Genomic DNA, 22990 nt, shown 5'->3' with positions numbered 1-22990 from the left:
ATTCAAAGTGTTGGTGCCGACCTTTAAAGCCCTAAGCGGCCTCGGTCCAGTATACCTGAAGGAGCGTCTCCACCCCCATCGTTAAGCCTGGACACTGAGATCCAGCGCCGAGGGCCTTCTGGCGGTTCCCTCATTGCGAGAAGTGAGGTTACAGGGAATCAGACAGAGGGCCTTCTCGGTAGTGGCGCCCACCCTGTGGAACACCCTCCCATCAGATGTGAAGGAAATAAGCAGCTATCCTATCTTTAAAAGACATCTTAAGGCAGCCCTGTTCAGGGAAGCTTTTAATATTTAATGCTATACTGTTTTTAACATTTGATTGGGAGCCGCCCAGAGTGGCTGGGGAGACTCAGCCAGATGGGCGGGGTATAAATAATAAATTATTATTATATTATATAGCCCTGATGTATCAGGCCAATGGCCCATTTAGTCCAGCATCCTGTTCTCACAGTGGCCAACCCGATGCCTAAGGGGAAGCCTGCAAGCAGGCAGTGGTGGACTTGGGGCTTAAAAATTCCAGTGGCGCCTTCTGCAATGCCAACTGTGGCGATCACACAGGGTCCCTGTGCCATCACTTTAGTTCTCGCTGCCACCACCCAGGCCCTACCTGGGACAATACTGAGTCCAGTCAGGGTTAAACTTAAACATAAACTTTTGTTTATTTATTGCAGTTTAACAAGCGTGTGGTTTCATAAACAGTGCAGTGGTACCTCGGGTTAAGTACTTAATTCGTTCTGGAGGTCCGTTCTTAACCTGAAACTGTTCTTAACCTGAAGCACCACTTTAGCTAATGGGGCCTCCTGCTGCTGCCGTGCCGCCAGAGCACGATTTCTGTTCTCATCCTGAAGCAAAGTTCTTAACCTGAAGCACTATTTCTGGGTGAACAGAGTCTGTAACCTGAAGCGTATGTAACCCGAGGTACCACTGTATCAGTCAGTTACATTCATGGGGTGCCTATCCAGACCTATAACTTCCGCTACCTGCTCTCACTCACTAAACCACCTCTCAGATATTTACTTGTCTGCCTAGCTCCTAACTGTTTCTGACTCAGCCTATTTCACTACACTAACTCAACCTACCTACAACTCTAGCCCAATTCATTTCCACTCCAACCATCCACCCAACTCCCAATGAACTCCTCCCAGAGCTGGTTTTATAGTCCCACTGACTCCACCCCCCTGGGTCCTGACTGGGTAATCTGTTTAACTATTTCACCTCCAGCACTCTCTCATATGTTAACGTCACACTAACATCTGGCACCCCCTCGATTCTCACCTTCCATTTTTCGTCATTGTTCCAGCACCCCCTACAGCATCCTCTCGACTTGGTGCCCAGTAAGGAAGTGCACCAACTTGCCTCTGCGATTGAGAGGGCTGGGGCCACACCATGTGTGCACGCCATGTGGGGCATGCCGTGTCATGCACATGTTGTGTGGTGCGCATGAGAGATGTGAGCACTCTGACCGTGCATAGCTGCTGCAAAATTTTGAGGGGGCTTGGTCCCTTCCTTGAAAATTTTGGGGTTCCCGTGACACCCGGCTCCCTAGTTGGCAGCACACGTGCCAATAATAATAATCATCATCATCATCATCATCATCATCATCATCATAATTTATTTACTGTATTTTTCTCTCTATAAGACGCACCAGACCATAAGACGCACCTAGTTTTTGGAGGAGGAAAACAAGGAAAAAATATTCTGAATCTCAGATGCCAGAACAACAAGAGGGATCGCTGCGCAGTGAAAGCAGCCATCCCTCTTGCTGTTCTGGCTTTTGGGATAGCTGCACAGCCTGCATTCGCTCCATAAGACGCACACACATTTCCCCTCACTTTTTAGGAAGGAAAAAGTGAGTCTTATAGAGCAAAAAATACGGTATATCCCGCCCTCCCCAGCTGAAGCCAGGCTCAGAGTGGCTAACAACAATAAAAGCAACACAATTTACATAAAATTACATAAAATCACAATCAATTGATTGAAATGCATTCTAAAACCAATTCAAAATCAAATTAATGGCAACCATTGGGCTAGAGTTCTGTGAGGATTACCAAAGGAGGGGGTCAGACTGTGCCTTGGCCAAAGGCCTGGTGGAACAGCTCTGTCCTGCAGGCCCTGCAATGAGGGTGAATTGATCACATTCCCCTGTATCTGCCTCTGTAGCAGGACCCGAGCACAAGAGCACTTTTCCCGCTTGTGATTCGCAGCACCTGGCAGTCAGAGACGCCCTGCCTCTAGCAGTAGAGGCAGTGGAAGAGCAATGATGAACATAAGGGCATGACGAGAGCCTACTGGACCAGGCCAATGGCCCATCTAGTCCACCATGCTGTTCTCACAGTGGGCACCCAGGCGCCTGTCAGAAACCTGGAAGCAGGAACCTGAGCTCACAAGACCTCTCCCCTGCTGTGGTTTGCAGGAACTGGGTTCCCAAAGCGTTGCTAAAGGATGAGCGCCAAAGGATGGGCAATTAAGGATGGGCTGTGCCTGCAACTCTGGATCTTTGTTTGTTTTTGTCTCCTCCTGCTCAAGAATCCTGCGTGCTTGTAGCAAGGCAGAGAGCGAAATCAGGTGAAGGATTATTCAGGCACCTCCTCATGTGCTCACACTTGGCTAGGCCTTGTGAATTTCACCTTGGCCCTCTCGTCTGTTGCTCACACATTATGGATGATCAGCAGATTGCCAGAGCACCAGGGGAATGGCGTGTGTGTGTGTTTATGCTGTGCTCTGTGGGCTTCCTTTGATCCACAGTACAGCTTCTATAATTACCTGGCCTCTTAGATGCAATCTTTTATATTCATTTTCTCACTTAAGAAGGGGGGTGGAGAGGAAGAAGAAGGTCACAGGCCAGAGACATGGGATGAGGGACAACGTTTATTCAGTTCACATTTAAAGGCAAATTCACCTAATTTGCAATTTCCATAACAACAGGCGAACCAAAACATAGCTCTCATTCAAAATGTACATTTATCTGAATTTTGCAATGTAGTTCTTGAGCCAAGTCATATGTACAAAAATGCATCTGCTAACGTAAAGTGTATATTTAAATGCACACATTTGTGAGAATAATATACAAGGGTGCATTATAGTAGCGGAAAGTGATTTGCAACAATGTACATATTTGCAAAATTGCATATGAACATATATGCAGTAGTGGAAATTTGCACAAAAACGCTGACAAATTTCTATGAGAACTTTTTTTAATTGCAAACTGATGTGGAAATGTGGAGGGTAGAACTTAAGAATGGAAGAAAAATGACAAACAGAGAGAAACTTAACAGATTTGCCCATCCCCATATAATGCAACTGAATATTATGAGATGAAGCAGTTCCTATTATGATGAGCTAGGTAATTATGAACCTTGACAGCCTCACCCCCAAAGTATTTACTTAGTAACTGCTAGGATCTAAGTCTTTATAGGTGAAATCTTCTCTTCTTCTTATGGCTTTGTTGATTTGTCATAATCAAAACACAAAGCAGAGCAACCTCTCCCTTCCTAAAAAAAGAAGGAAATAATTGCAATTACCCTCCCTGTTTGCTCACTTTAATTTTGGTTCATTTAGCTTAAAAGCAAGCAAGCAGGCAAGCAAGCAAAGGAACAAACAAACAACCAACAAGCAATTTCTTCAGAGGCATAGAGTTCAAGCATATAATTTTTCAATGGGGCCATTGCAGTAGGATGGAGTCAGTCTCCCAATGGCAGCCTTGCTGCAGCATACCTGGATTGGGAAGGGGAAAGGTGGAAGCAAGGTTGGGCTGTGTGGATGTACTGGTGGAACCAATTCAGTGCTTCCACAAATGCATGCACACACAGGGCCATCTTAAGCATATCTGGCGCCGTGGTGCAAAGATCCCTCCGGCAGCCTCCCCACCCATTTCCCAGAGTTGCTGACCTTTCTTGGGGAGGATGGCACTGCCAGCAACGTGCCCAGCTTTGTGGGGCTGGAGGAGGCAGGCAGCGGCTGGAGGGCAGCTCCTCCAGTGGGGCAGAGGCGGAGGCTGGATGTGGCGGCTCCCGGCTCAGCTGGCTGCTTTGTGCCGCGGTGGCCACAACAGATGGAGGCTCCGGGTGCTGTGCTGCTTTGGCGCGGCATGGTGGAGGCGGGCGAGGACGGCAAGCTGATGCTAGGAGGCGCTGCGTCCAGCCCCCGCCTCTTCCCTGGCACCCTCCAGAACTTGGTGCCCTGGCGCCCTGCGCCACTAGCCTCTATGGGTAAGACACCCCTGTTCACACAGCCCTGAAGTTGCTACAATCCTGCTCAACCCCAGCCCAGTTCATATAAGCTTGAGTTAGAAGGGCAGTTTCTTTTCTTTTTTTATTAACTTTTTTATTCAAAATTAAAACAAAAGATATTATCCAGAAACATATCATCCTTATTTCCCCCCCATTTTCCCTCCCTCCCTCCCCCTCCCTCCCCCCACCCCCAACTTCCCTCAGTTCCAGTCTTTGATTTCTCTAAAAATGCTGTTTTCTGCATGTTACACAGTTGTATAGATCCTCAAACTATTTAGCTGATTGTTATCAATAAAAAAGTTTGTGAATGTTTATTCAAAACCAGCCAAGGAGTTCAGTTCACTTTGTTGCATCTTCAAATACTTTGTAAAGGGTTCCCATTCATCTTTAAAGGGCGGTTTCAATCCACTCAAACCTCGGTTGACGTACGTAAACCATTCTGGAAGACCGTTCGACTTCTGAAATGTTTGACAACTGAAAACTGAAAGCGGAAGCCTCAGTACAATAGGGAAACTCAAAATGGAAGCAGCGTAGCATGCTTGGCTTCCAAAAATCATTCAAAAACCGGAGCAGTTACTTCTGGGTTTTCAGAATTCAGGAGCCAAAACGTTCCAAAACCAGAGGCATTTGGGAACTGAGGTTTGATTGTACCAGCCACTACTGAAATTTTGCAGTGATTTGGCTTTGCCTAATTAACAGGTTCAGTTTCCAAATTACTGGCCACCAATCTTCCATAAAATTCCATAGGTGTTTTGATAGATTTTCATTTTTGTGCTACCACTAATCAGGCAACTGTGAAGATATTTTGAATTAACCAAAGCATTTCATACGCACATCATTAATATAACCAGTGCACTTTAAAAAAGGGGGGGTGGAGTGCCACAATTCACCATGAAGTTGTTATACACTTTTAACATTTGGGGTGGAAAAGTGCTGGTACTGTGTACACTTGAGTATCCCCCGGGGGGTGGGGGAGCACTGATATAACCCCAGAGCATTGTTAAAGGGTCAGTATTTGATTCATATGATGCAGGATTCTTGATTCAATTCTGTCAACAATGGTTTCTTCAGTTGCAGTTCCCTAAGAGCTAGAATGGAAGTGATATTTTGCAAAATTCAGATGGCACTAAAGTTTGCTTGGAATTTGAAACCTGGATTTCTGAGATGTGAAAAGACCAAGGTTTGAAATTTGGCTGCTTTTATTGGTTAGGCTAAATGGACCCATGGAGTTTGTATAAAATGTATGAAGTTACAAACAGGCATAACTTCAACCAAACAGTATAAAATACTAACTGCTATTGCATGTCAGCTGCTGAACGCTGCCAAATTTCGACAATTGCATTTTGTGGCCAACCAAATGCCTGTGGGAAGCCCGTGAGAGGAAAATGAATGCAAGAGCCCTGGGCCCACCTGCTATTCCAAACAAATGGTATTCAGAGGCATAGTGCCTCTGACAGTGGAGGCAGAGCTTCTTCTTCGTCTTCTTCCTCTTCTTCTTCTTTTTTGGTGATCACTTGTAGCCCAGTAAGATTGTCTTCCATGAACATGGTTTTAACAATGAGTCCCTAAGTGGCTGTGGAGGCCAATTCTGGATCCCCACACCTTCCACAGTGGGGACATAGCTTTCTGGGTGGGACTTGATCATGGTGAGGGTTTGCCAAGTGTGCCTCCCTCTTAGCACGTTTCCCCCTTCCGTCCTGAGTTTGAGTGTCTTCAAAGTCCGTGACTCCTTCGGAAAAGGCTGTTCTCCAATTGGAACGCCCGCAGGTCAGTGTTTCCCAATTGTCGGTGTTTATACTACTTTTTTTTTAGATTTGCTTTGAGCGAATATTTAAACCTCTTTTGTTGACCACCAGCATTACGCTTTCCATTTTTAAGTTCAAAATAGAGTAGTTGCTTTGAAAGATGATAATCGGGCATCCGCACAACATGACCAGTCCAACAAAGTTGATGTTGAAGAATCATCACTTTGACACTGGTGATCTTTGCTTCTTACAGTACACTGGAATTAGTTTGCCTGTCTTCCCAAGTGATGTGTAGAATTTTTCAGAGACACCGTTGATGGAATCTTTCAAGGAGTTGGAGATGGCGTTTGTAAGTGGTCCACGTTTCACAAGCATACAGTAAGGTTGGTAGTACAATGGCTTTGTAAACAAGCAGAGGCATCATGACTAGCAGTCAATGATTGCCTTCTCCTCCATCAATTTACCCAATCCTCTTTTAATGTCACCCAATTTGGTGGCTATCACTGCCTCCTGTGGGAATGACTTCCATTCTGGTTTTGCCTCCATGGTCCTCCCTGTTGAATACACAAGGCCAAGGCCAAGACTCAGAAGTAAGAAAAAATGATGGGCAATCCTACCCCCTGAATTGGTTGCAATTACAAAGCCAGGCAAGTGAATGGGTTGACTGAGAGCTGACTAAGGTTGGTAAGGCAGTGCCCCATTTACCTTAACTGGACTAGTCTCCCCTGAGCAATACAGTGGTACCTTGGGTTACAGACACTTCAGGTTACAGACTCCACTAACCCAGAAATAGTACCTCGGGTTAAGAACTTTGCTTCAGGATGAGAACAGAAATTGTGCTCCGGCGGTGCGGCAGCAGCAGAAGGCCCCATTAGCTAAAGTGGTGCTTCAGGTTAAGAACAGTTTCAGGTTAAATACGGACCTCCGGAACGAATTAAGTACTTAACCCGAGGTACCACTGTATTGCAAAGGCAATCTAAAAGAAAGAGTCTAGCACCCTTCATAACTTGCCCTACCTAGCTACACGTTGAATAACCTTGTTGCAACGTGTGTGTGTGAGAGAGAGATACAAGTTAGTGGTAAAGCTAACAAAAATCATCGTTCCTTCCTGCAGATGCAACAAGGGAAACAGCTCAGTCTTTGAATTCCTCACTGTAATAATGCCACAGCAGAGAGAAAATAATTTTTCCCTTAAATGCTCTGCTTGAGACACAATCTTGCATTGTGACATATTCTAACAGGCTCCAGCGATCGCATTACATAACGGGATGCAAGCTAATGATCCAAGATAATAAGAGGGAAAAGCTGAATATATTTGAAGAGGAAAATGGAAAGGCACGGCTCGCATAAACATGAAGTAAGAAATAAATTTCCTATAGTATGAAATGAAAGATCTTGAATAAACCAACAAGCTCGTGGAAATGGTGCCCAGTGTACGTTCTCTGAGTGCCTGTGCTTATGTAGCCAGAATTGCACCATCCATTCACAAAAGGAAAAAGACTTGGGGAATGGGTATTCCAAAGTTTTCTGAAATACAGAAAAAACTTTAGAAAAAACTCTTATGGGGCTGGGTTGGAGGACATCCAAACAGTCTAATTGTGGGATAACCAGTCCCATATAACCAACATGCTTCAGTCCAATTAATGCATGAAAGGGTTAATACCACAGAGTAAGCTGTCCTGCCAGGCTTAGCTATGTCACTTCCCTTACCATCGTTGGAAATGGCCTGTTTCCCCCCCCACAAATCTACCTGAGAAGCTCAGTGTGTGGAGAGGTTTGAGCTGGCTGCTCCAGCTCAACCGTATGGCTCTCACCAGCCTCTTTTGAGTTCCTATGCCAATAATCTAGGAATTTTTACCACTAAGTTTTACTGCTTGTGCAACTTGCCTGACTGAGGTATGTAAAAGCACATGAACCAGACCTTTGAAGAGTTTGTAAGTAATCTAATTCTTAACTTACCAAACATGTGGTCTTTTCCTATGTTGGGAGAAGAGGGTAATTTTGGAACTCACTCGAAAGGGCATATTTTAAAGGTCTAACAGCCTATATTTCCACACTTTGCTGCATATTTTGAACTTTAAATCTCTGCTGGTGCTCTCTCAGCAAAGAGTACTTGCCCCAAACTTGGATTTTACACCCACCCCAGTACCACTGCAGACTGAGCACCCTCAGTGGGCACAGAATGACAACCAAAGAAAAGACAGCAGGGACTGAAAAGCAGAGAGGGCGAATTAAATGGAGTCACTTGGGAATGGGGGCCAGAGGGAGATATGCATAGGTATAAAAAAGTTAGAGAGAACCATCTCATTGTTTGGATAGGTCATTTTGTGATTCACTCTGAAAAGCTATTTTTAAATGTCCCCAGGGATGGAAGTGAGAGTTCTACAGAGAAAACCAATGGAGAAATGCAGATTTTTTTAAAAAAATGTAAGTGAAATGTGAACACTGACACTCCCTCAAAAAGATATAAGGGGGAGGGAACCTAAAATGGAGTTATGCCCCTCCTAAATAGCCCAATGAGGACTTAGCGTGTCCAGTAGGCACTAGAAAAAAAATGACTCAGAATTGAAATAAAAAATATTCCATCTTCACTTGTACCTCTAGCACAGTCATGTTTGGGAGCAGGAAACCTAGGTCATTGCTGTAAATTACAGGAGGGGAAAGTGCTTTTGTGCTTGGGCCCTGATTGCAAGTTTCTCATAGGGGTTTTTTTATATATATATAATATTTATTAAAGGTTTTAAACAATACATCCCCAAACACATAAAACACCATCACCAACATAGAAAAAAAAGTAAACACAAAACAAATAACATACAGCATAATTAGATTTCAATAAACCAAATTTCCATAACCTTCCTTTCGGACTTCCTCACATCTCCCTTTCCTGCGTTCCCATTTATAAAGTTATATTCAGCAGTGCTTCACCTTCTTTCAAACCTTATTTTGTAATTTTCAAATATTATGTCTCCAATTTTAAACTTTGTTATCAAATATTTAGGTATTTAAATTTGACATAATATTAATCAAAATTTCAACCTTGTTCTTATAGTTCGCTTATTTTCATGCCTCTTTCCACTAAATTACTAATGCCAGATTATTTTCTATCCTGCATCATCTTAACATTCATACAATTTACAATGCTTTTGCAAGTAGTCGTTGAACTTTTTCCAGTCCTCTTCCACTGTCTCTTCTCCTAGGTCCCGGATTCTGCCAGTCATTTCTGCCAGCAAGTTTCTCATAGGTTGGTCACCATCAGAACAGGATTCTGTACTGGACAGACCATTGGCCTTATCCAATAGGCTCTTTTTACTGCCTTATGTCCACTTCAAAATCCACAGTCTGGCAGATTCCAGGTGGTCTGAAGGCTGCATGCTGCCTCCGTTCTCCCCTCCAGATACCTGTCCTTGAAAACTCATAGCAATAAGGATAACGACAATAACAAGGTGTACTTTGCCTGGTGTGTTTGACCAATGACCATTTGAGATAGCCCCATGGTTGTCCTGGAGGCCACAGAGTCCCTGTCAGGAGTGCGTGCAGGAGCCAGGCCCTGTGACCGGTTGGGCTTTGCAGGACTGGGGCCTTTCTAAGTTTGTTCTGAAGAGGCAAGGCACAGCCGCACAGGTGAGGCCGATTGGTAACTCACAGCACCTGGTGGCAAGAGCTGGGAAGGGATATACAGTCAGCATTTCCCTTTGGCTCTTCACCATAGCAGGGACGCGGGTGGCGCTGTGGGCTAAACCACAGAGCCTAGGACTTGCCGAGCAGAAGGTCGGCGGTTCGAATCCCCGCGACAGGGTGAGCTCCTGTTGCTTGGTCCCTGCTCCTTCCAACCTAGCAGTTCGAAAGCATGTCAAAGTGCAAGTAGGTAAATAGGTACCGCTCTGGCGGGAAGATAAACGGTGTTTCCGTGCGCTGCTCTGGTTCAGCAGCGACTAAGCCAGAAGCAGCTTAGTCATACTGGCCACATGACTCTGAAGCTGTACGCCGGCTCCCTCGGCCAGTAAAGCGAGATGAGCTCCACAACCCCAGAGTCGGTCATGACTGGACCTAATGGTCAGGGGTCCCTTTACCTTTACCTTTACCTTTGCCATAGCAACACACTTCCTGCCTTGCTGTGTTTGGCTTCTTGACTCCTTGTTTCCTGATCCTTGGACCCTTGGCTTCCTGACTCCTGGTTTCCAGACTCTCGTTCCTGCTCCCACCCCTGCATCTTGCCCCTGGTCCTGACGTCTTCCGCCAGGACTTTGACTGGACCGTGACAGTCCCATTCTCCCTCCTTCCTGCTACCCCCATTCTGTCTTCCTGCCGGGGTCGTTTACTGTTTTCAGCAGAGCGTGTCCTGGAAATGGCAAGGCATTAATTGCAGGCCTGCCAAACTGTCAGCCTTTGGTCCCCATCCTATCTCAGCTAAAACACTTGCAGGGGGAAATGTGCAAATAGAGCAAGTTGCCTGATAGCCAATCAATATGAAAGGCTTTGCTACCTAGCTCACATGGGAGTCCAGTGTTACACTCAGTGACATGGCACATAACTTTGCGGCACGGCTGAGTCTGATGCTGTTGACATCTTTTTTTCAGGCCAGTCTGACAGCCGGGATTTGTCAGTCCTGCGCACTCTGATCTAAAGATCTTTTTGCTGTTTGTCGCAGGTGGGCAAAGTGCTGCTGCACTCATGCGCAGCTTGTTGGTTTTCCATAGGCATCTGGTTGGCCACTGTGAGAACAGAATGCTGGACTAAATGAGCTATGGGCCTGACCCACAGAGATCCAGCAGACTCATTTTATGTCTCTCTCTCTGTGTGAGTGTTGGCCATGAACTGCTTAAAAAAAAGATTAACACCACAAACCCTAACTGTGTCTACTCAGAAGTAATCCTGTTGAATTCACCAGGGCTTACTCTCACATAAGTGGAATTGCCCTGATCAAATAACTCCCCAAATGCTGCCTGAATAGGGAAAGCATGACTACAGCAGTCTACAGCAGTCGAGGCATTGCTAACGTCAAAACCAAATTGCTGCAATGCTGTTTACACGGGGCTCCCCTTGTGGTTGGGAGTGAACTGGGGAGTGTCCCAAAGACCAGAAAGAGAAGTATGGATGGCCACATTTGGCCCCTAGTTCTGCAGTACAGCTAAGTACAGATGAACATCTCTCCAAAATCATAGCTCACTCACCCACATTCCTTATTGATTCACCCTTCTCCATTTAAAGGACATGAAGGTGGTCTATTTAGGACTTGGATGTTCAACAGGCAAAATCCAGTTATCTGGATCTCTCATATCTCCCTGCATTGCTACATGCTGAGTGCACTTTCTGTCCCTTATTCCAATATCCTTTATGACCTTCTGCATCCTCGAGACCTTTATCACCCGCAAATTTCCTGTCTCAGAAATGGAGAGGGAACAAGATTTCTGATCAGAGACTTGCTTCCATTGCCAGTCATAAGCAATAGCTGTTAGTCAGAAGGGCAGAATTTGGAACTGGGCGTCTCCATCTGTTTCACCCTTTTCAGCAGGGATGTTGCTGAAATTTCTCACACCCACCTTTGTGAGGGTTTGCTCTGAAAGTTGGGCAGGTCACTTTACTGCCTGTGGCAAAGGACTAGATAGCACCCTAAACCCACCCATGTCCAGTCGTATTGGACTTCGGTTCTCATTGCAGGGTTGCATCTTCCAGAGAGCATCCGACTGTCATAAACCCTGCAATGGCATCAAGGTTGGGGTTGGATTGGCAAGCCCTGGTGTAGGAGGAAGAAACAGAGGAGGCTGCTGAATGGTGGGAACATGGGTTGGAGGAAGGGGTGTCTCACGTGTGTGTTCTGATATCCACTGCTTTGGAAGGGGGAACAGGGATGCTGACTCTTCCATCCCTTAAACCTTCTTGTACCTACGGGACCGCCTCTCCCGGTATGCCCCACGGAGAGCCTCAAGGTCCATAAATAGCAACACCCTAGTGGTCCCGGGCCCTAAGGAAGTTAGATTAGCTTCAACCAGAGCCAGGGCCTTTTCAACTCTGGCTCTGGCCTGGTGGAACGCTCTGCCTCATGAGACCAGGGCCCTGAAGGATCTGATTTCTTTCCGCAGGGCCTGTAAGACAGAGTTGTTCCTCCTGGCGCCAATTTGATTCCCTCCCCCTCTTTCTTTTTCCTTTTTCCTTTTTCCTTTCTCCTCCTGTGATGAGGCTGCATTTTAATATTTTAATGTTTCAATATTTTAATGTTGTATTTTAATCTTGTTTTTAAGTTGTATCCATTCAACTTGTTTTTATTATTGCTTGTTAGCCACCCTGAGCCCGGCCTTGACTGGGGAGGGCGGGGTATAAATAATAATAATAATAATAATAATAATAATAATAATAATAATAATAATAATAATAAACTTGCTGCGGAGTGGAGAACCACAGCGGAGGTTGGAGAAGGTGGCATCAACTGAGTGGGGAAGCAGGAGGGCATCAGCAACAGAGCCAGAACAGGAGGATGCAGCCTGGTCATCTAGAACCAGATGCCACCTTCACCTGCCCCAACACAGCACATCCTTGCAAGTTTGACATTCCCACAAGGCGAGAGAGTCCCATGAGTGAACACGTTATACCTTAAAAGCTTGGCAGGAGGAGCAGGGAAACTTGTTGGAACATCCTCATTGCTTTCCTCTATTTCTGAACTTCTCCTGAGCTCCTGAATCATGACTTCTGAGCCCAGCGTCTGTTGCTGAGCCTTTCCTCCCTAAGAAAAACCTCCTGAAAACACATCAATATTCTAGTGCAAAATTCACATCCTTGTATGCAATTTTGTCTAGCAAAGCAATTTCCCCTAATATAATGCATTTTTGTATTTTATTGTCATGAGGAAAATATTTTATTTTATCCAAGGGTCTGTATGCCCCAAACTGAAGCAATGGAAATAGAGGGAATTGTTTTTCCAGGGCTATCCAATCCCAGTGCTTTTGGTGGGGGGAAATGCTGAACGAAATAAATACCGGTAGCTTTGATTTCACATGCTTCTCACTTTTCTCCAAGTTCTGCCTCTGCGGGGCATTATATATATATATGGAACTGTGGCGGAGCCATTGAAGACTTTTCATTTGCTTCCCTTCCAAATTGAAACCAGTCCCTTTCCTTCCAAACCCTTCCGGATCTTTTTCATTTATTCCCTTTGATTTAACATTGCTGCTGTTTGTATTTTGCTCCCTCCACACTCTTCTACCCAATCCACACCCTTTCTTCCAAATCACAGTCATTTCTCATTTATTCTTTTTGATTTCAACTTGCTGCTGTTTGCATTTTTTAGTTGGAGCAGCTTAAGTGTTGTTTGCATATTCTTAGCAGAGGCGGTGGATCCCATCCCCATAGAACGGTTCTAGTCTCAAGAGCTTGTTTTACGGTCAATGTATGTAGTCTGTTTTATACAGCCTCTCTCCCAAGTGATTTTATTCTGCCATCGTCTGTCTTACACTATTAAATTCTTAGTGCTTTTCTCCTCCTCCTCCTCCTCCTCCTCCTCCTCCTCCTCCTCCTCCTCCTCCTCCTCCTTCTTCATCTCCTCCTCCTCCTCCTCTCTTGGTTCTCCCCCTGCAATACAATAACCAAGCGACAGAGTTCTGCACTAGCTGCAGCTTCCAGACCATATTCAAGGAAAGCCCTATGCAGAGTTCATTGCAGTAATCTATTTCTCCCCCCCCTATAATTTTATTAATTTTTCTCTTTCACATTTTAGAATATTAATTGAAACAACCTTAAAATATCACATGGTGCCAGCCCTCTCAAGTGCGGGGGCAAGCCGGCATGCCTGAGTTCTCGGCTGGATCTAGAAACAATAAAAAAAATTAAAAATCAGGAAAATGCATTGGAAAGCTCCTAATGGGAATCACCTTGCCGAAGGGTCGAACTCTACAGTGCCATCTGGTTTCACAGTGTTATAACTCACGTAAAACATTTTTTTTTTTTTTACTAATGTAGCTGAGTCCCTAGTGTTATGAGAGAAGGGAGAAAACTTTTCTCTGTCCACATTCTCTCAGCCGTGCCTAATCTTATAAACTTCTATCATGTCCCCTCTTACTTGCCCTTTCTCCAAACTAAAACACTCCAAATGTTGTAACTTTTCCACATCGGGGATTGGCTTCTTCCCCTTGATCATTTTGGTTGTCCTTTCCTGAACCCTTTCCAACTTTACAGTTTCCTTTTTGAGGTTGTGTGTGTGTGTGTGTTTATCTCCATTATCCCTATCCTGAATGGAGATTAGCTCAATGCAAGGAAAGTATTTTAGAAGCAGCACTTGAGTGACAGTTTGCTGGCTGGTCAAAGGCCGTACCTTTGCCAAAACCCAGGTACCCTCTGAAGCTTGTCACAGTGACCTACATATTCACTTACATCTTGCAAATGCTGAAATGCTTGCAGTACAATGCTGCTTGCAAACAGGGGGCCATATGGAAACAGTACTATGGAACAATCTATCAAGGAAAAGATGGAAATGAGGGTAGACTTGAGGACAGTTATCTACTTTGGTGGATGAAAGGAAGAAAACAAAACTGATGGCTGACCCATTACAGACATAAGAAGAGACCTGATGGCTCCCACCAAAGAATGTGAAATGTGTGCCAAGGATAAAGGGAACCTGTGGAACCTCCCGGTGTTGTTGGACTACAACTCCCATGATCTAACAACCGTTTGGCCATGGGAGTTGAAGTTCTCGAGGGCTTTAGCTCCCCTGCTGCTGCCGTAGACCATACAGCTTGGGTAGGCAAACTAAGGCCCGGGGGCTGGATCCAGCCCAATCGCCTTCTCAATCCAGCCCGCAGACGGTCCGGGAATCAGTGTGTTTTACATGAGTAGAATGTGTCCTTTTATTTAAAATGCATCTCTAGGTTATTTGTGGGACCTGCCTGGTGTTTTTACATGAGTAGAATGTGTGTTTTTATTTAAAATGCATCTCTGGGTTATTTGTGGGGCATAGGAATTCGTTCATTTTTCTTTCCAAAATATAGCCCGGCCCCCCACAAGGTCTGAGGGACAACGGACCAGCCCCCTGCTGAAAAAGTTTGCTGACCCCTGCCATACAGAGCTGGACAGGTCAATGGTGTAACCAAGTACAAGACTGATTCCTCTGACATGGTTTTCCCTATGCTGCTATTGGTCAATCGTAGGGGAGAGAGAAGTTTCCTTCTCAGCCATAGGAGAAGACGAAACAACTGAAAGTGAAACTCTATACTACTGGAATTTGGTCCATTAGGGCAAATGGGGCACAGCACCACCAACCCCAGCTAGCCTTCAGCTACCCCCCACGTACCTGCCTTCCTGTTTATGAATCCAATGAGTAGCTCTGCCTGCAAACTTCCTCCTCCTTAGGCCACATTCACAGTAGTCTATGAAACCACTTGAAACAATCATGGCTTCCCCCAAAGAATTCTGGGAGCTGTTGTCTGTTAGGGGTGCCAAGAGCTGTAGTTCCCCTCACAGAACTACAATTCCCTATGAAGGGGCTAGACAGCATCTTGAAAAGCAGAGACATCACCTTGCCAACAAAGGTTCGTATAGTTAAAGCTATGGTTTTCCCCGTAGTGATGTATGGAAGTGAGATCTGGACCATAAAAAAGGCTGATCGCCGAAGAATTGATGCTTTTGAATTATGGTGCTGGAGGAGACTCTTGAGAGTCCCATGGATTGCAAGAAGATCAAACGTATCCATTCTTAAGGAAAACAGCCCTGAGTGCCCACTGGAAGGACAGATCCTGAAGCTGAGGCTTTAATACTTTGGCCACCTCATGAGAAGAGAAGACTCCCTGGAAAAGACCCTGATGTTGGTAAAGATTGAGGGCACAAGGAGAAGGGGACGACAGAAGATGAGATGGTTGGGCAGTGTTCTCGAAGCTACCAGCATGAGTTTGACCAAACTGCGGGAGGCCGTGGAAGAAAGGAGTGCCTGGCGTGCTCTGGTCCATGGGGCCACAAAGAGTCGGACACGACTAAATGACTAAGCAACAACAACAACATGAAATCACGTGAGGTCCATTGTGTAAATAATGTATATAAAGCAGACATTCTGGGAGAACTTCCATTTCTCCTCACCACTATGAGCTGAATAAAGAGCATGAAATCCACTCACGACTCTGAGTATATTTCAGTTGTTTAAATGAATATTCTAAATTGTAAAACAGAAAATGTATCTATCTATCTATCTATCTATCTATCTATCTATCTATCTATCTATGAATGAGAACACCATACCTCCAGGTTTGCCAGAAGGACCTTACACCTGCCAGTCACCAAATTTCCAGTGTGTTGATGCTCCATCTGATGGGCAGACCTCTTTCCTGGTTTCTGAAGCGCTCAGAGCTATAGGCTTTGCTCATAATGAGCCATGGCACTGATATAGAGCTGTTGGCACAACTTTGCTCAAGCTCTCTCTCCCTCTCGCTCTTGGCAACCTATCCCTGGCTGCCACAGCCCTCCCAGATGCTATCAGCAGCCTGTTGTCCATCTCTTGCTCCAACAAACTGTCACCGTCTGAATGCCAAGGCAGGTGCGGAGCTGTGGTTACGGCAGGTGGTGGCACCTGTGCCCATTCAAGGCATGAAACCAAGACAACCTGCCCTCCCACCGTGAGAGAGGACCATTCACCTGGCAGGTAGCGACGCCTCCAAAATCACCCACATATCAATTCCTCCTTCAGTTTTGCAGTTCTTGGTTACCTGGCCTTGCTTCTGAAATAGAACTGATGTTTTGGGGGATTTTGTGTTGTTCTGGGTCTGTCATGCTTCTGCGGTTAGTACAGAGCATCACTCAGGCTCGGTTTAGCTCCTTGCCTTTCCCCCTGCTCTGCACCACTGATGCATGTACACAGGTTGATCAAAACGCTTCAATGGCATAGTTTAAATCCAACACTGTGCTGAGTGGGGCTGATCACAGTTGGAGTTACTGGGGTGGCCAACTCCCAAGAGACTGCGATCTACTCACAGAGTTAAAAACTGGCAGTGATCTACCCCCCTTTTTAGGGGAGGGGGTTCAGGTCAAAGTTGCTGAGCTGTTTTTAGGAAGGAGTAAGGCCCATTTTTAGGGGTTCAGGTCAAAGTTGCTGAGCTGTTTTTAGGAAGGAGTAAGGCCCATTTTTAGGGGTTCAGGTCAAATTTGTTGAGTTGTTTTTAGGCAGGAGTAAGGCCCATTTTTAGGGGTTCAGGTCAAAGTTGTTGAGCTGTTTTTAGGAAGGAGTAAGGCCCATTTTGGGGGGTTCAGGTCAAAGTTGTTGAGCTGTTTTTAGGAAGGAGTAAAGGCCCGTTTTGGGGGGTTCAGGTCAAAGTTGTTGAACTGTTTTTAGGCAGGAGTAAGACCCGTTTTTAGGGGTTCAGGTCAAAGTTGATGGAGGAGCAAAAGCTGTTAAGCTTCTTTTGGGGGGAGCCACTGATCTACCACTGATCTACCACAGACGTCCAGTGATCTACCAGTAGATCACGATCTACCAGTACAGCAACATCTAGAGAACCACTGCTTCTCCATCCCTGCTTTAACCACGACACCCAGGACTGGCTCAAGGGACTTCGCTGCCTAAGGCAGCGTGTGCCCCACCTGCAAGGCAAGATGCACAGTCCCCCAAACTGGCCAAGTTATTTTCCATAGAATCATAGAATTGCAGAGTTGGAAGGGACCCCGAGGATCATCTAGTCCAACCCCCTGCAGTGCAGGAATAGGCAGTCATCCCATTCGGGGATCGAACCTGCAGCCTTGGCATTATCAGCACCATGTGCTAACCAACTGAGCTATCCAGGCCCCCAAAGCAGGAAATCCCACAAGTGCCTTTCCATGGGAGTAAAAATGCAATACTAATAAATTTAATAACCAATAATTTGCTGCCCTTTTGTGACATCTAAAATCAGCTGCTTGAGGCAGCATCCTCACTCTGCCTTACAGCAGGGCCGGCCCTGGCTACACCAGGATTCAACAGGGCTTACTTCCAAGCAAGTGGGGTTAGGATTGCAGCTTTATCTTCCAGCTTTTACACATTCGGGATATTTTTATTGCAGTTCTCAGCTCAAGAAATAAATCACAATGAGGAAAATGAACCCAAAGATATGGATATGCATTTAAATGCAATTTTTTATGCAGATTCTTTTTTTTAAAGATGAGAGGAGGTACATTCAAAAATGCTTATTTAAATGCAAATTTCCATGCAGTTATATATATATATATATATATATATATATATATATATATATATAATGTAAATCAATGGAGGAATGGAATGAAATGTACTTATGAATGAATGTAGACTGGAAATAGATTGATGTGTCCAAATTCAATTAAGACTGAAAGAACAATTTCTGGAGTTTCTGTTTGGAGGCTGTAGGAATGGCCGAGTGATTTTTGCGACATAAATGTATGAGTTTAATATCATCCACGGGTTTTCTAGGTCGGCATTCAGCAAGGCAAGCTCCCCTGGATGGTGCAAAGATCATCTGAGGGCAGGAAAAATGTTAGCTGGGTGACCCTGAAAAAGAGGAGCCAAGAGGCAGAGAGAGCCTTGCACTTTCTGAGGCACAATGGGAAATGGGATTATTTGTTCTGCTGTTGCTGTTGATTGCAGCGAAAGGGAGAAAGCAAGATTAATTTCATCGGCTGACATTTTGCAGCCCTGCCAGGAAAGTATATTACCCAGAGATGTTGCCTAACAAAGCTAGCGCGGTGTGGCCAACTGTGAGTGAAAGCTTTATGAAAACAACTTGAAGGATCGGTAGAGGAATCTGAAATTAGATGTGTTTGTCACAGCTCCCGACAAAGCGTCTGGTGTTGCGACTTTCCCTGCCTGTCACAACTGAGGTGACAAAAGGACATTCCGGCGGTGGCTGCAACTGATCTCTGGCTGGCAGAGTTGTGCTCTTTGACGTTGCACATGCATAACATCTTTAGATGCAACATGCATGGGCTTTAGCAGAGGAAATATCCATTTGCTTGCAGGAAGAAGCCAATGCACACCAACTCTCATCAGCCCCATTGAGAATGACCGATAGGAGAAATTTATCAACATTGCGTGGACAGGCGGAGTCCCCAGATCCTGAGCGGTCCCCCCCCAACATGTGGAATAACGACTCAAGACAACGTGCTATGGGATTAAATTGGCCACAACTTTATTAAATTTCAAATGTGGCTTGGCTCAGGCATTGGGCGTTCTCCCTCCCCAGTGCCCAGCCGGGGACCTAGGGAGCATCAGGGTTATCCAGTGTGTGTGTGGGGGGATGGGCCGGCTCTGGAGAACATATGTTCAAGCAGAGATAGCCGCCCCCGTTACGCCGCCACCGCAGGGGAGAGCAATGACAACCTTTCGGCGTACGGTCAAAGCCTCCCTTCAGAAACCCCTTTAACGGGGAACCCTGGTATTGCCGCCGCAAAGAGGAAGATGGACTAACGGATTCCGCCCAAGGCCTGATACCGCCAAAGTTGTGACGTTTTGCTACGGGAAAGGCGAAACCTGCCAATGCAGGGAAATTCCTTTCTGGCCCTTTAACAGCGACCTTAACGTAGCAGCGCCCGCATACCTGTGAAGAAAAGTTAACCTGCAAAGTAAGACATTAACTGAGGGTGGGTAGGGTGGGAGAAGCTCTGGAGCCAAGTGAGGATTCCCAGGTAAGAGCCTCCCTCTATTGTGTGGGCAGGTAATCCCTCCCCTACCTGGCCTGGTCTCCTTGGCAACACTTACCACAGGTGGGATTGGACAACTGACTGAGGTAGGCGGAGACCTCCAGGTATCCCACCTGAGGGAAGGCAAAGCCAAGCCTATGCTGATGGAGCCGCTCCAGATCCAGGGGCTGCGCGCGCCCCCCGTTTTATGCGGGGAGCGGTCATTCCTGCTTACCCAGACATTTGACATCTGAAAGTCCTGTCCCCAGCAAACAAGTGATTGCTTCTACAGGTATTTAACTGTTTTCAGGGGACACAGGTGGCACTGTGGGGACGCGGGTGGCACTGTGGTCTAAACCACTGAGCCTAGGGCTTGCCGATTGGAAGGTCGACAGTTTGAATCTCCGCGATGGGGTGAGCTCGTGTTGCCCGGTCCCTGCTCCTGCCAACCTAGTAGCTCGAAAGCATGTCAAAGTGCAAGTAGATAAATAGGTACCGCTCCAGCGGGAAGGTAAACGGCGTTTCCGTGCACTGCTCTGGTTTTGCTAGAAGCGGCTTAGTCATGCTGGCCACATGGCCCGGAAAAACTGTCTGCGGACAAACGTAGGCTCCCTCGGCCAGTAAAGCGAGATGAATGCCGCAATCCTAGAGTCGTTCACAACTGGACTTAACTGTCAGGGGTCCTTTATCTTTTTAACTGTTTTCAGAAGATTATTTTAAACTTTTAAAGAAGTTTTAATTGCATTGCTTAAGTATTAACAAGTTTGCCTCTCTGGGCTCCTTTGATAGAAGGGAGGGATAGAAATGTAAATGATATTTATAACATAGATTATAGTGAGGGACATAGGCACCGAGTCAGGAGAGGTGCGAGATCCCTTTGTCCCCCCAATAAAATATTTGAACCTCCTCCCCAAATTACTGGGTCTTAAGTTGTGGGTGAACGTATGAGACGACACAGCGATTCTTCAGACAGCTCTTGTTTGTTCATAGGCCAGAACAGAACTGAACTGAAGGGTTCAGCCAACCTGCTTATATAGAGCAAAACTACAAAGCAACAGTAACAACTTTCTGTAACTATCCAATCACTGAACGCCACTTTCAATTCCTTATTTGCATATGCGGACCTGAGTGAAAACTATCTACAGTATCCTCCTGCTGGCCCAGGGTGAGAACTTCAGTACATAACACTGGGAATTGCCGTTCAAGTGGAATTCATGTGACACATCTTGTGATCTATTATTTGGGACTGGGCTTACCAGGCCCCCTTCTTGGCAGGGGGGGGGTAGTTCCCATCATTCCTCCTCAGTCCAGCCCCTGACAGTAGATTACTTGAAGGGATGGGATGCAGTTTGTTTGAAGAGCTTCTGCTGTGCATGCAGAAGGTCCCGGGTTCAATCCCTGCTGTCTCTAGGTAGAGCTGCGAGAGATCCTGCTCTCAAACCCTGGAGAGACACCACTAGTCAGTGTAAACAATCCTGAGCTAGATAGACCAATGTCCTAATTCAATATAAAGCAGCTCCTTGCATTTTCAGTCCTACTTCGCTTTTTTCCTGGTCGAGTTTTATCTATTTTTGATACGCCCCAATATATTATCACTGATTGCTTTGCCTGCAAGTAAAAACAGGCAAACAAACAAAATCTCACCTCTCTCCAGTGGCAATAAGTTCGTTTTAAACATCTTTAAATGCTATTGTATGCAGCTGCAAATCACTTGTCATAGCCGCTCAGGAAAGCTAACAAGTTGTGGTTTTGCTGAGAAGCAGTTTCTCAGCTGTGTAAATCAGATTAATAAAGCGAGTGTTGTGCGATTCCAACTCTTCCTGGGGCGGCTGGAGGCTTGTCTGAAATATGTGCGTTGTGTTTTTCCAGCTCTGCTCGCTCTTCAGGGCCATTCAGTAGGATGGATGGATCAGACTGTCAGTTCTGTATGTATTCATTCATAAATCCATTACATCTGCCCCACTGATCACTGGCATGTTGTTTCTTTTCTCATTCACTGATGGCATATGATCAGGGAGGAAAACACGGAAGTAAAAATGCGGGGAAGAGGAGAAAATGAAGTTCACCTTAATCAAGAAAAGTTCAAGCTGGAGAGCAGCCCCGTGACAGAAAGCCGTGAAGTGAGGAGTTCCCTGGACTGTGGAGAGAGCAACAACATAAGCCTCTGCTATTTTTGTGTTTAAACGGCTTGTGCTATTCCGCACCGGTGCTTGCAAAGGAAAAGAGTGTGCAATATGGCATTAGGGCTGCAAGGCAAGGTTTGCTGGATTAATCTCCTAAATGAGTGCTGAAAGAGTAGGGTAATCTTTTCTTGGCTCCTTTTCATCATCTAAGCTCTCCTCTCTGCTGTTGTCAACACCGTGCTTCTCCCCCCCCCCCCAACATACTGCACAACACAATAGAGGCAAACGATTGCCTTGTCGCTGCAGCATTTTCTGCTGTGCTTTGAGAATTCTTGGTGCATGTTGTTAATGCTTAATGGAAGGACTGGTAGATCTACCATTCATGGCCTGTTTCCTGTCCTATATGAAAACCCGGAAGGTCAAAAAATTGGGACCTAAGAAACCCAGTTTTTTGGTGTGCTTTAAATTGGGTGTATGCAATTTACACTTAAGGGACACGGGTGGCGCTGTGGGTTAAACCATAGAGCCTAGGGCTTGCTGATCAGAAGGTCAGCGGTTCGAATCCCCTTGACGGGGTGAGCTCCCGTTGCTCGTTCACTGCTCCTGCCAACCTAGCAGTTCGAAAGCACGTCAAAAGTGCAAGTAGATAAATAGTACTGCTCCGGCGAGAAGGTAAACGGCATTTCTGTGTGCTGCTCTGGTTCGCCAGAAGCGGCTTGGTCATGCTGGCCACATGACCCAGAAGCTGTACGCCGGCTCCCTCGGCCAGTAAATTGAGATGAGCGCCGTAACCCCAGAGTCAGTCACGACTGGACCTAATGGTCAGGGGTCCCTTTAATTTACACTTGGAGGGGGGAAGACGCGCACCCACTCACTCTGCTCCATCATTGCAACAGCCCACTAGACTTGCCCCAACATGGGTGTAGTCAGCATATCTGAAAAGGCATGGCAAAGGCAGACGCAGCGAGAGATGACCTCATTTGTTGGTTACAATGTCCGTCAGTTTCAGTTCTCCACATTATCACAGCAGCTTGCGATTTTCTTTAGATATTCCTCGTGAAAATGTACTGGCATTTTAGTGTGAATGGACACTTTTTTGCAGGCAATTTTAAATAAAAACACTTTTTTTGCGAGCCGTTCCCCCTAATGTATGGTATTTTCATCAATATGCACATTTTTATGAGCACTTCTGCCTAGCATTTTCAGACACACTGTTTGGTTGGATAACTGCATTGCAAAATTTTGGACAAGTGTGAATTTCGAAGAGAACGGTGCTATGTATTTGCTTCAAGAA

This window comes from Podarcis liolepis (genome assembly GCF_965112155.1).
Source record: "Podarcis liolepis genome assembly, chromosome: 14".
NCBI classification, from domain to species: domain Eukaryota; kingdom Metazoa; phylum Chordata; class Lepidosauria; order Squamata; family Lacertidae; genus Podarcis; species Podarcis liolepis.
The sequence above is the reverse complement of the archived record's forward strand: the minus strand, read 5'-3'. Positions refer to the sequence as shown.